Source organism: Chelonia mydas, chromosome 9, assembly GCF_015237465.2.
Source record: "Chelonia mydas isolate rCheMyd1 chromosome 9, rCheMyd1.pri.v2, whole genome shotgun sequence".
Classification (NCBI taxonomy): Eukaryota; Metazoa; Chordata; order Testudines; family Cheloniidae; genus Chelonia; species Chelonia mydas.
Genome location: NC_057855.1, coordinates 90964716 through 90974867, shown reverse-complemented (window position 1 = coordinate 90974867; position 10152 = coordinate 90964716).

Here is a 10152-nt window from a genome sequence, read left to right as displayed (position 1 = left end):
TAGTCTGGAGGAGGGAAAGCTCAGTGGTTTGTGCATTGGCTTGCTAAACCTAGGGTTGTGAGTTCAATCCTTGAGGGGGCCATTTAGGGATCTGGGCCAAAAAAAAAATTGGGGATTAGTCCTGCTTTGAGCAGGGGGTTGGACTAGATGACCTCCTGAGGTCCCTTCCAACCCTGATATTCTATGAATTAAATCTAGGCTCTAGAATGCATGTTATGATTTTGTTTTATATGTAACCATTTGTTTCCAATACTTCTGATTGAACCTCCGTGCTTTGTTAAATAAATTTATACTGGATTTCACTATAAATAGGGCCCTACCAAATTCACGGCCACGAAAAACACGTCACGGACCGTGAAATCTGGTCTTTTGTTTGCTTTTACCCTATACTATACAGATTTCACGAGGGAGACCAGCGTTTCTCAAATTGGGGGTCCTGACCCAAAAAGGAGTTGCAAGGGGGGTCACAAGGTTATTTTGGGGGGTTGTGGTATTGCCACCCTTACTTCTGCACTGCCTTCAGAGCTGGGTGGCCGGAGAGCGGCGGCTGTTGGCCAGGCACCCAGCTCTGAAGGCGGCCCTGTCAGCAGCAGCGCAGAAGGGTGGCAATACTATACCAGGCCACCCTTACTTCTGCGCTGCTGCTGGCGGTGGCTCTGCCTTCAGAGCTGGGCTCCTGGCCAGCAGCCGCCGCTCTCCAGCTGCCCAGCTCTGAAGTCAGCAGCAGCAGCACAGAAGTAAGAGTAGCAGGACTGCAACCCCCCCTACAATAACCTTGTGACCCCCCACAACTCCTTTTTGGGTCAGGACCCCTACGATGACAACACCGTGAAATCTCAGGTTTAAATAGTTGAACTTATGAAATTTACACTTTTTAAAATCCTACGACCTTGAAATTGACCAAAATGGACCATGAATTTGGCAGGACCCTAACAATAAATGCATCCAAGTGCTGTGTGTTGAGGAGCAGTGATCTGAGGTGGAACTGGTAAGCTGGGGCATACTGTTCCTTTGGAAGCAGTGAATCTGTGTATATTGCAAGTGTCCAGGGGACGCAGCGAGACAGTTGGCGGGCTCAAGAGTTGGGGTGCCAATCACTAACCTGTAGAGTGACGGCACGGCCCGCGAGGCCTCAAGGAGAGGGCTTGTGTTGCCCGTTGCCAATGGAGTTGGGAAGCTGACCTACGGCCAGCACAGGTGAGGTTTCCTCGTGCTAAAGGCAGATGGTAGCAAGGTGCCTCATGATCTCGGGGACCCCTAGGAAGTGCCACAGTGTCCAACAGTGCATTGCTGTTTAAACATACTCAAGGAATAATCTAATATTAAATTCTCACCACTGTATTTAGTGCATGGCTGATTGCTCGGTGCTTTCACGATAAAAAGTAAATTGGACACGTTCAACAACATGTACAATATGCTAGTAGTTAATGGCTTCATCTCTTTTAATGCAGCATCTGTGACATTGGGAACTGTACCCTTAAATGGTTTAGCCGAAGCAAGACAGAAAATCTGGAAGAGGGGCATAGCAGAAGCCTATGTTCTGTTATGCAGAGGCAGTTGGGGACCTGCGTGACTGAATCAAGAGGATCTTTTGAGCACCTTGGGCCCAGGGTGATTACTGAACACTACGGCATCAGACAGGAGCAAGAGGAACAAAGATTTCACATGCAGCAATAATGATAAATTTTTAACATGCGAGAATAAATCACAGCGTATTTAATACAAATAACCCACAGGTACATTTTCAACTGCGCACCAGAGAAGAATTCAGAAGACCCGTGCAGTCAATAATGAGATTTACATACAAACCTTCTGAACAACTTTTAGAAACTATACTATTTAAAGCATAGTAATAAATTAGAACAAGTATAGGAAGACCTGATTCCTTACTGCTCTGTGTCTGGTCGGCACGTGGCTATACTGAGTATGTCCCTTTCCAGTCTTGCTCTCATTAGATTTCTCCTGTCTCTATTTTCTTGCTGGATCCCAACCTTTTCTTCCTGTTAGATCATGACTTGATATCTAAATCCTTTGTTCGTTGCATCTTGCTGTTCCTTTTCTCTCCGCTGCTTGGTTCTATTATCCCCTATCTGTGCACAACAGCATGTACAAAAGTATCATGAACTTTGTGATTTCTCCTTGCCTAGTCACAGCTCCATTACAGTTCATCCGTGGACCATCATAAACAGTTGGATAAAAATGCTCCTCTGCTCCTATGCAGAACCAGGTGCTAATGATTCAGGGCAAAAGCCTTTTCTCAGCTTCTTACGGTGGATGTTAACACCAATATTCTCTCTTTTCAAACACAGAACTCCCATTGGCTTCAAAGAGAGATCTGCACATGTAGGCAGAGCAGAATGTTGGAGTAAAGATCCGCCATGCTGATCTGAGAAGAGAGTTTCCATCAGCTGGGAAGTACCTCTCTCTCTCTCCTTTACACACACGCAAAGTTCTGAGTCTTCACTCCAGTGACATCTTGATTTGACTGGTTTCAGAGTAACAGCCATGTTAGTCTGTATTCGCAAAAAGAAAAGGAGTACTTGTGGCACCTAAGAGACTAACCAATTTATTTGAGCATAAGCTTTTGTGAGCTACAGCTCACTTCATCGGATGCATCCTGTGGAAACTGCAGAAGACATTATATACACAGAGACCATGAAACAATACCTCCTCCCACCCCACTCTCCTGCTGGTAATAGAGATGTAGGGAATAAGGAGAACTATACTAACACCCTAGAAAACTCTGAGCATCAGGAAATCCAGCTAATAAGGCAATTTTATTCTTTATGCAGCTTTTCATATTGGAGAACTATAATAAATCCCCGCAAAGGACAGAATTACATAGAGGACTATTCTATGGATTTCAGTAATGCCCACAGTAAGCTAGAAAAACAAGGTTGGTGAGGAAATATCTTTGATTGGACCAACTTCAGGCCTGAAGGAGAGCTCTGTGTACACTCAAAAGCTCGTCTCTTGTCACCCAATAAAAGATATGACCTCACACACCTTGTCTCTCTAATACCCTGGGACCACCACGGCTACGGCAACGCTGCCTACCACAGTGTGCTAGGTACTTTCCAAACATATTAGAAGACTGCATCCCTGGCCCAAAAAGCTGGGGGCATGAACTGAACTAAGAAGCAGGATGTGGCTCCCTGTCAAAGTTTTGACCTCAGCTGTTACTTAAGGGCAGTTCTATCTATAGGACCTTGCCCTAATTAGAAAGATGAGAAATTAAAATCTGAGTAAAAGCAATCCCCATTGTATGCACCATTGATAGTTCCATACCAAGACAGTGGCTACAGCATGCCCATTCCAGGAGGGGGCTCCAAAGTCTCAGGACTTCACTGATACAAGTTCCACAGAGCACAGAGAAGCGCATTCCCACAAGGTAGCATCTGACTGAAATTCGGGCCTGGAGCTGCTTCTGCCAGTCTAGTTCCTCAATGTCAAAAAGTCTGCAACTCCCATAAAGAAGTATTCATTCCAAATCGACCCCATTCACTTGACAAGACAAGGCCAAAGGGGGGGATTCTAATCTCAATGTGGCAGCAGCATTTAAACATGTTCCGAAGCGCATAGTGTGTCAGAAACCAGGCCTCAGGCTTTCCCTTGCAAACTGTAAACCTCCAGGTAGTACATTTCACACACCCAAGTCCACCTCCACTCCCTGGAGTCCCACAACCGCTGGTCTAGACACTGTATTTGTTCACATTTGTTCAAACAGAGACTTTGATTTTGGACACCGTACGGCACTACACCGAAAACAGCATCACGTCCCTAGCGCACATTGACTGAAGAAGTGACGCTGCTCAGGGACCGAGGTTTTAATCCCATTGTCTAATCGCTCCTCGACATTAGTTTATTAACTGAGGGCCATTTATTGACTCTGCTTCATACCAAGTGCTTACAGCAGCTATGCTAGGGTCTCCAGTGTAGCCTTTCCATACACGTACTACAGGTAACAGTTCCTGCTGATGCAGCGGAGCGCTCTTCTTCCAGCTGTTCCGGTCCCATCATGAGAAATAGGGTCAGCATCAGTGTCTCATTTATTTTGCGATGCTTGGCTTGCATCCGCCTTCCCTCTCTAGAGATTGGAGTTGTTTGCAGGAGCACTTCATTTGTATTGCTCTTGTTAAGCTCTTTTGTTCTTCACTGGAGGCAGGCTGACCTAACAAAGCATGCAGCCCCTGCACTCGTAGGGAAGCAGCATTTCTGCCTGCTGGAGAAAACCTGCCATTTGACAGCTCCCATTTCCTCCGCTGTGCTTGTTCTCTGCACATTTCTTAACACACTGAGTTTAACAAGACCCGTCTCAAGCAGCAGAGACTGGTCACTAGTCTAGGGGCTTGGCTAGAGAGCAACAGCAAGCTGGGGTGCACTGGCCTGCCACATACTAACTGGCTGGATGGACCTGTTCTCACGCACTAAAACTTCCCCAGTGCACTTTGATCTACTCCCATTTCAAAGCAGAATATATCAAAGCTCACTAGGGAACTGTTAGTACCCAGAGCACGCCAAGCATTACCTGTTCAGCTAGGCCAGCCCCTAGCTCACTCTTTTTTAGCAATGATGTTGGAGAAATGCTGTACCACCGTTGCTATGCACAGAGAGGAAAGCACAGTGTTTAGATTACAGCGTGGCTCCGAAGCTTCTGTGATATCTCAGCATTCAAGAACATGCTGTTGCTAGCCTTGACTCAAAGACCATCAAGGGCAGCTCTGTTTTGTCTCCCCGAAAGTATTTCTAGACACCGATGAGGCAAAGGTCGGGGTGGGAAATGGCCAATCTTTGTCTTTTTAATACAAAGATAGGGACTTCTTAAAAGCACCCCACTGTCCTTTATTACCATTGCATTTGGGCCTTCTCGACACTTGAGAAAATGAACTGCCTGAAGACCCTAGAAGGTTTGTGGATCACTTTATCTCTTCACACGAATATGACCCCAAACAGTTGACAACTGGTGTAACTACAACCCCCACTGGTCAGTGTGTATTACCGGTCTCTTGCTTTGCCCAGTCCACAGAGGATATGAGCCTGTTACAGTCCCAGCCAATGAGACCTGGCTCTTTAGTTGTGGCAGCTCATGGGTTTAGCAGTAGAGCTCCCCAGTTCAACCCTCAGTGTATCAATCAAGATGGCAGACATAACATTTGTTTTAGCAGCAGCGGGGTGACCAACTGAACTAGTCCAGCTACTTCACCCACTATTATTTTGCTACCTATTGAATTAGTAGCACTGCAAAATCTTCCAGAATGCCCTGCTTCTGGGACGTGAGGTGGGAACTGTGAGATGGGTACCTAGAAGGCATTGGGACGTTAAATGTTTAACAGCGACAAAGGGCAAAGCAAAGCAACCCAGCATGGCTATTGCAGAGGCACCGTACGGTTTGTGTTTAAACAGATTCAATGCAGCCAGTTCAATTACAAACAGTTCAGGTCTCTAGCATTGGGAAGGCACTAGTGCTGAAGCAGGCAAGAGCCGAGAGCCCTCAATCCCTATCCACTGCTGTGGGCATCCATGGAATACAGCATCTCTCAGAATTATCAGCACCTGAAAGAATCAAACCTAAAATGCCTCCTTGTGTCCTGCTGGAGGCAAATATTTCTATCCACGGCTGAGATGGAAACACAACAGCACAGCCTGGGCCTGCCACTGTTGAACAAAAGGGCAGGAAGAATCTCACGTCTCTCCATTCCTTCCAGGATCACTCCCCTCCCATTTTCAAGGTACAGGAGATCCAGGCTGGAGGGACAGAGTGCTGTGCTAGGACTCGGTCTATAAACACCCACCGCTCCTTTCCTTTCTCAGCTTACACCACTGCAGATCCCTTTAGGCTGAGCAGCTGCAGAAGACAATTTGGGCCAGTAGCTTCCTTTGTGACACACAAGGATGGAGGGAAGCAGCTGCCATCCCCCAGCTCAGAGGAGCTGCCCCATCTGCCAGCCACCAACCTTGCCCCACATCAGCCTTAGGAGGGGCCAGTGTGTGACTCTCTCTCCAGAGTGGAAGCCTAGCTAAGGAACAGCTCTGCTTTCTAGGGGCAGATAGGGATTGGAAGAGTAGTTGGCAGGTATGATGGCTACTGTAGGGGATGCCAGAGCAGCTGATTTGCCCTGCTAGGCGCCAGGATAGGAGCTGCTCCTCACTTCATACCCCTCGGCAAAGTTAGCTACTTCAGACCGCAGTCTCCTCCTTGGGGGAAGAAAGAGGAAGCCTGTAGGATGGAGACACTACATCAAGATGCTAGGCAGAGGGACTGCGCACCTTAATGAGAAGGGGAGGCAAGGGCCCAAACCACCACAGTCACTCTCAGCCTAGATTTCATGGGTGGGGGTCTGGAGAAAGAGAGCTCGTGTGTGGAGCAGGGAGATGTCATACAGCCTCTTCCCGGTCAGCAGTAAAATTTCCTGAACCTGTGCAGTTACTCTTTCCACAAAGGGCTTCCTTCCATGTAGCTGGAAGGGCCAGAAGTGCTGCCTGCAGGAAAAAGGAAAGGGGCAGCAGCTAATGGAAGATGCTACTTGGGTGGGATTTTTAAGCAGCAATGTAAATTTCTTTTAAGGTCAACCAGGATTCATCTAATAGCCCTCTCCCAACCTTCCTCAGTAACAGAAGCTTTAGATGAACACCTCCAGCAATGCCAATCAGATGGTAGTTTTCCCTAAACTAGGTTTCCCATCAATTACGAGATTACATTTGTGAAATTGATTAACAGCCACTATTGGTTTGATGCTGTGGAGGAGACATTTTAAAGAGAATTGAAAAAGTTTTGCAAGCTGGGCCATAACGAGAAGCAGGTGAGGTCACTCAGTTAAAATGCCTACACCGCATTTTCAAGGCATAGTTGGAAGCTTGCTCCTCAGTTACCTGTCTGAGCTCTCAGAGCTGACCACCTCGCAAGTGCTCCAGGAAAATGCTTCGGTGAAGGTGGGCTAGCAGAAGAACAGAACCCACAGCTCAGGCAGACAACTCAAAGGTGGTACCATTCTGCACTAAACTGTTTCTCCTTGGAGCCCAGATCCTCAGCGAGTGGAAACTGGCCGAGTTCTGCTGAAGTCAGTGCAGCCACCTCAGTGCACACCAGCACAGAATCTAGGTCCACATGCATACATGAAAAGAATACATTTTTACCTCAGGAACAGGAGACTGAAGCTACAACAGCTATGAAGAGGCTGTGCAGAGTATGCAGCAAATTACTACTACTGATAAGTGTTTAATAAAATAACATTCTTCAGATTGTGTTTTGTTGAGGCACTAAATAACGGCTGTCTTCTAGCGCAGAATCAAATTCATGGTGGTATTTCTACATAATTAGGAGTGAGCACACCACAGAGTTTCAGTGAAATAAAGTTATAGCTGTGGATTCTCCCCCAAAATTAAATCAATTAATCTATGAGGCACACCACTTCAACACAGCATGAGCCAGCCTTATTCACGTTGACGGATACTTTTCTGCCGGTAGTTATCAAACAAGGTAAAACTCACAGAGTCAGGGTGGTAGGATCTAACATTACATGATCCTTTGATAATGGTCCTTCATTCACTAGGAAGCAGTTGAATAAAAACAGATACCCTGACATTTAAACTGGATCTTACAAGTTCAGACTCGGCTTCGGAACTGCCTGTCGGAAGTACATCATTCAAATTACTGCCATCGCATTAACAATCTGTCTGAAATGCATCGTTTGGCTGTTACAGATTTAGCCACAACTCACAGTAAAGTAGTGTCTGTCGGAGGAATAAACACACAAGTTCCCAATACCACAGACCTCATTCCATTTGCCAGTATGAGAACGTACCTATCAGTCTGACCCAGGGCAGCTGCTGCTCAAGGCCCTTTGTGTTGCTCTGCACAACACAAAAATTCCTTTGAAGAAAGCTGCAAAGCTCAGACCATGATTGTGTCAGCCGTTACCCATTTTAAACCTGGAAGCGGTTCGTTTTTGAGGGGGCTGCGACAGAGATCTGGGAACTTCCTGGGAAAGTGTTGACGGCACCTTGACAATGCTGCTGCCTTAGGCAGTTTGCAGAGTGTGTGAGTATACAGAATGGGAAGGAGACTCCGTTTAGAACAAAAAACAGTTACTAAGTCATTGGGCTAATGCTTCTTGAGGCCTTCGTCGGAGGAGGATTTTGAACATGGCAGCAATGCCTGGATTTAGATTAAATCTCAGGAAAAACTCCCTCACTGTAAGAACAGGACAATGGAACAGACAACTAGGGAGGACGCGGAAACTCCTTCACTGGAGGTTTTCAAAAGGCGGCTGGATAGCCGTCTGTCTTGGATGGTTTAGACACAACAAATCCGGCATCCTGGCGGGGGTTAGACTAGATAACCCTTGCAGTCCCTTCTAACCCTGTGGCTAATTGGAGCTCTTAAGACACCACCATTGCCTTTATCTGACCAAGGAGCTGTTGTTCTGTCTGTACAGCACCAAGCACAACGGGCTCCTGGTCCATGACTTGGGTTCCCAGGTGCTACCACAATACAAATAAATAAGAACAGAGAAATAAATAGATCAAGAGGAAGAGACAGTGAGGCTAGATCATAACCTCTTGAAAATCCCCTGGGGTGGGAAAATGATGAAGTTTCTATGAAGAGGAGTGTGGTTGAGCCTATGTGACATCATCTCCCATCCCTCATTGCGTGCAAGCCCCCTGCCTGATTTTAGGCTTTACAGATGAGGGGGCATGGGAAGGCAGAGCTGAGGGCAAGGGGTTGGCCTGTACTCTGCCCTATCCTCCTCTGTGAGGACTTCCTTGTGGGAGGTCAGAACGCAGTTTGCACATGGATGCGCTTGTCTAATTCTACTCCCTAGGGACATTTTGGAACAGCTGACAGAAATGTGTACCTTTGGGAGATGCACTGGCACAGGAGAAGAGGGAACAGTGTAGAGATACTGAGCCTCCAAACGAATGTCCCCACCCCTCTAGGGATGTTCTGAGAGCTCACTGTTGCCCTTTGAAAGAGTATCCACAGAGGGCCATGGCCCTCCTCCTGCCCAATGGAATGATTCTAGGGCAACATCCCTATATCAAAGCCTCACCAGTTATGCTGGCACTGCTACAGGCTCAGGCTGCCCTAAGATGCAATTATAGAAGCGCAGTAAAGCTAGGTCAGTGCTAGGAAGCTGCAGTTGCCACAACTGACCCTTGACCAGCTGGGTGAAATACAGCGTCCAAACTACGCAAGTCACGCTGAAAAACACTTTTACCCAGGAACGTGCAGAGAGAGTAAAATGAACTCTTCGAGGGATAACATTTTCATAAGCCCCTAAATACCTTAGGAGCCTAAACTGAAAAGAAAGTCAATAGGATTTGGCACCTACATCACTTTTGAAAATTGGATTGGGGAGCTTTTGAAAAGGTTACCCAGGAGTTACTATGGTCATTAAAGGATTGGGGGCGGGGAGAAAGCCATTCAGCTCTTCATATAAAGCGGTGTACAAACACACTCATATTGCCAGGAAACAAAATATTATAAAGGGACAAAAGGAACAAGCCAGACTACATTAAAACGTCTCATCAACTTTTTTCAAAAGGAGACGTTTTGAATTTCAAAAAGCTAACAGAGGCAAATTAAAGAGGTTTACTTTTAAAAAAAGCTAAATTGGAGTGAAATACACTTGACTGCCCCTTTTAGTTGGTGGGATCAGACTCCCAACTGCCACTATGTCCTTGGGTAAGCCACTTAACCTCTGTTATGATGGTGCACATTCACCTCTCACGAGCACCTCCTGTCGGGGGTGTTGTGCAAACCTGCCCTCTCGCTTTCTCTGTTCATGGTGCCCCCTATAGGCAGTTGCCCTCATCAGCTGGGTCTTTAGTGGCTCAGCTCTCCAGATAAGCTATGCATAGTGTAAACATATGAAGGAACCCCTGCCAGGGTAACACAGTCCAACAAATGATGGTCTTCTCTGGGGTCTTCTGCCCATTCTCTGGGCCTGTTTAAAACTCTAGCCCCTTTTCTGAGCTCCAGAACAAAACTTGTCCCCTTCTCAGGGCTTTGGCCACTTCACAAGTGGCCAGTGGGGGAACCCGGGCCTGCCCACTACTCTGGGTCCCAACCCAGGGACCCTACAAGTAGCAGCCACCTGCTGCTTTCTTTAATAGCTGCTGCTGCTGCTACATTCCCTGGACTGCTTCCCA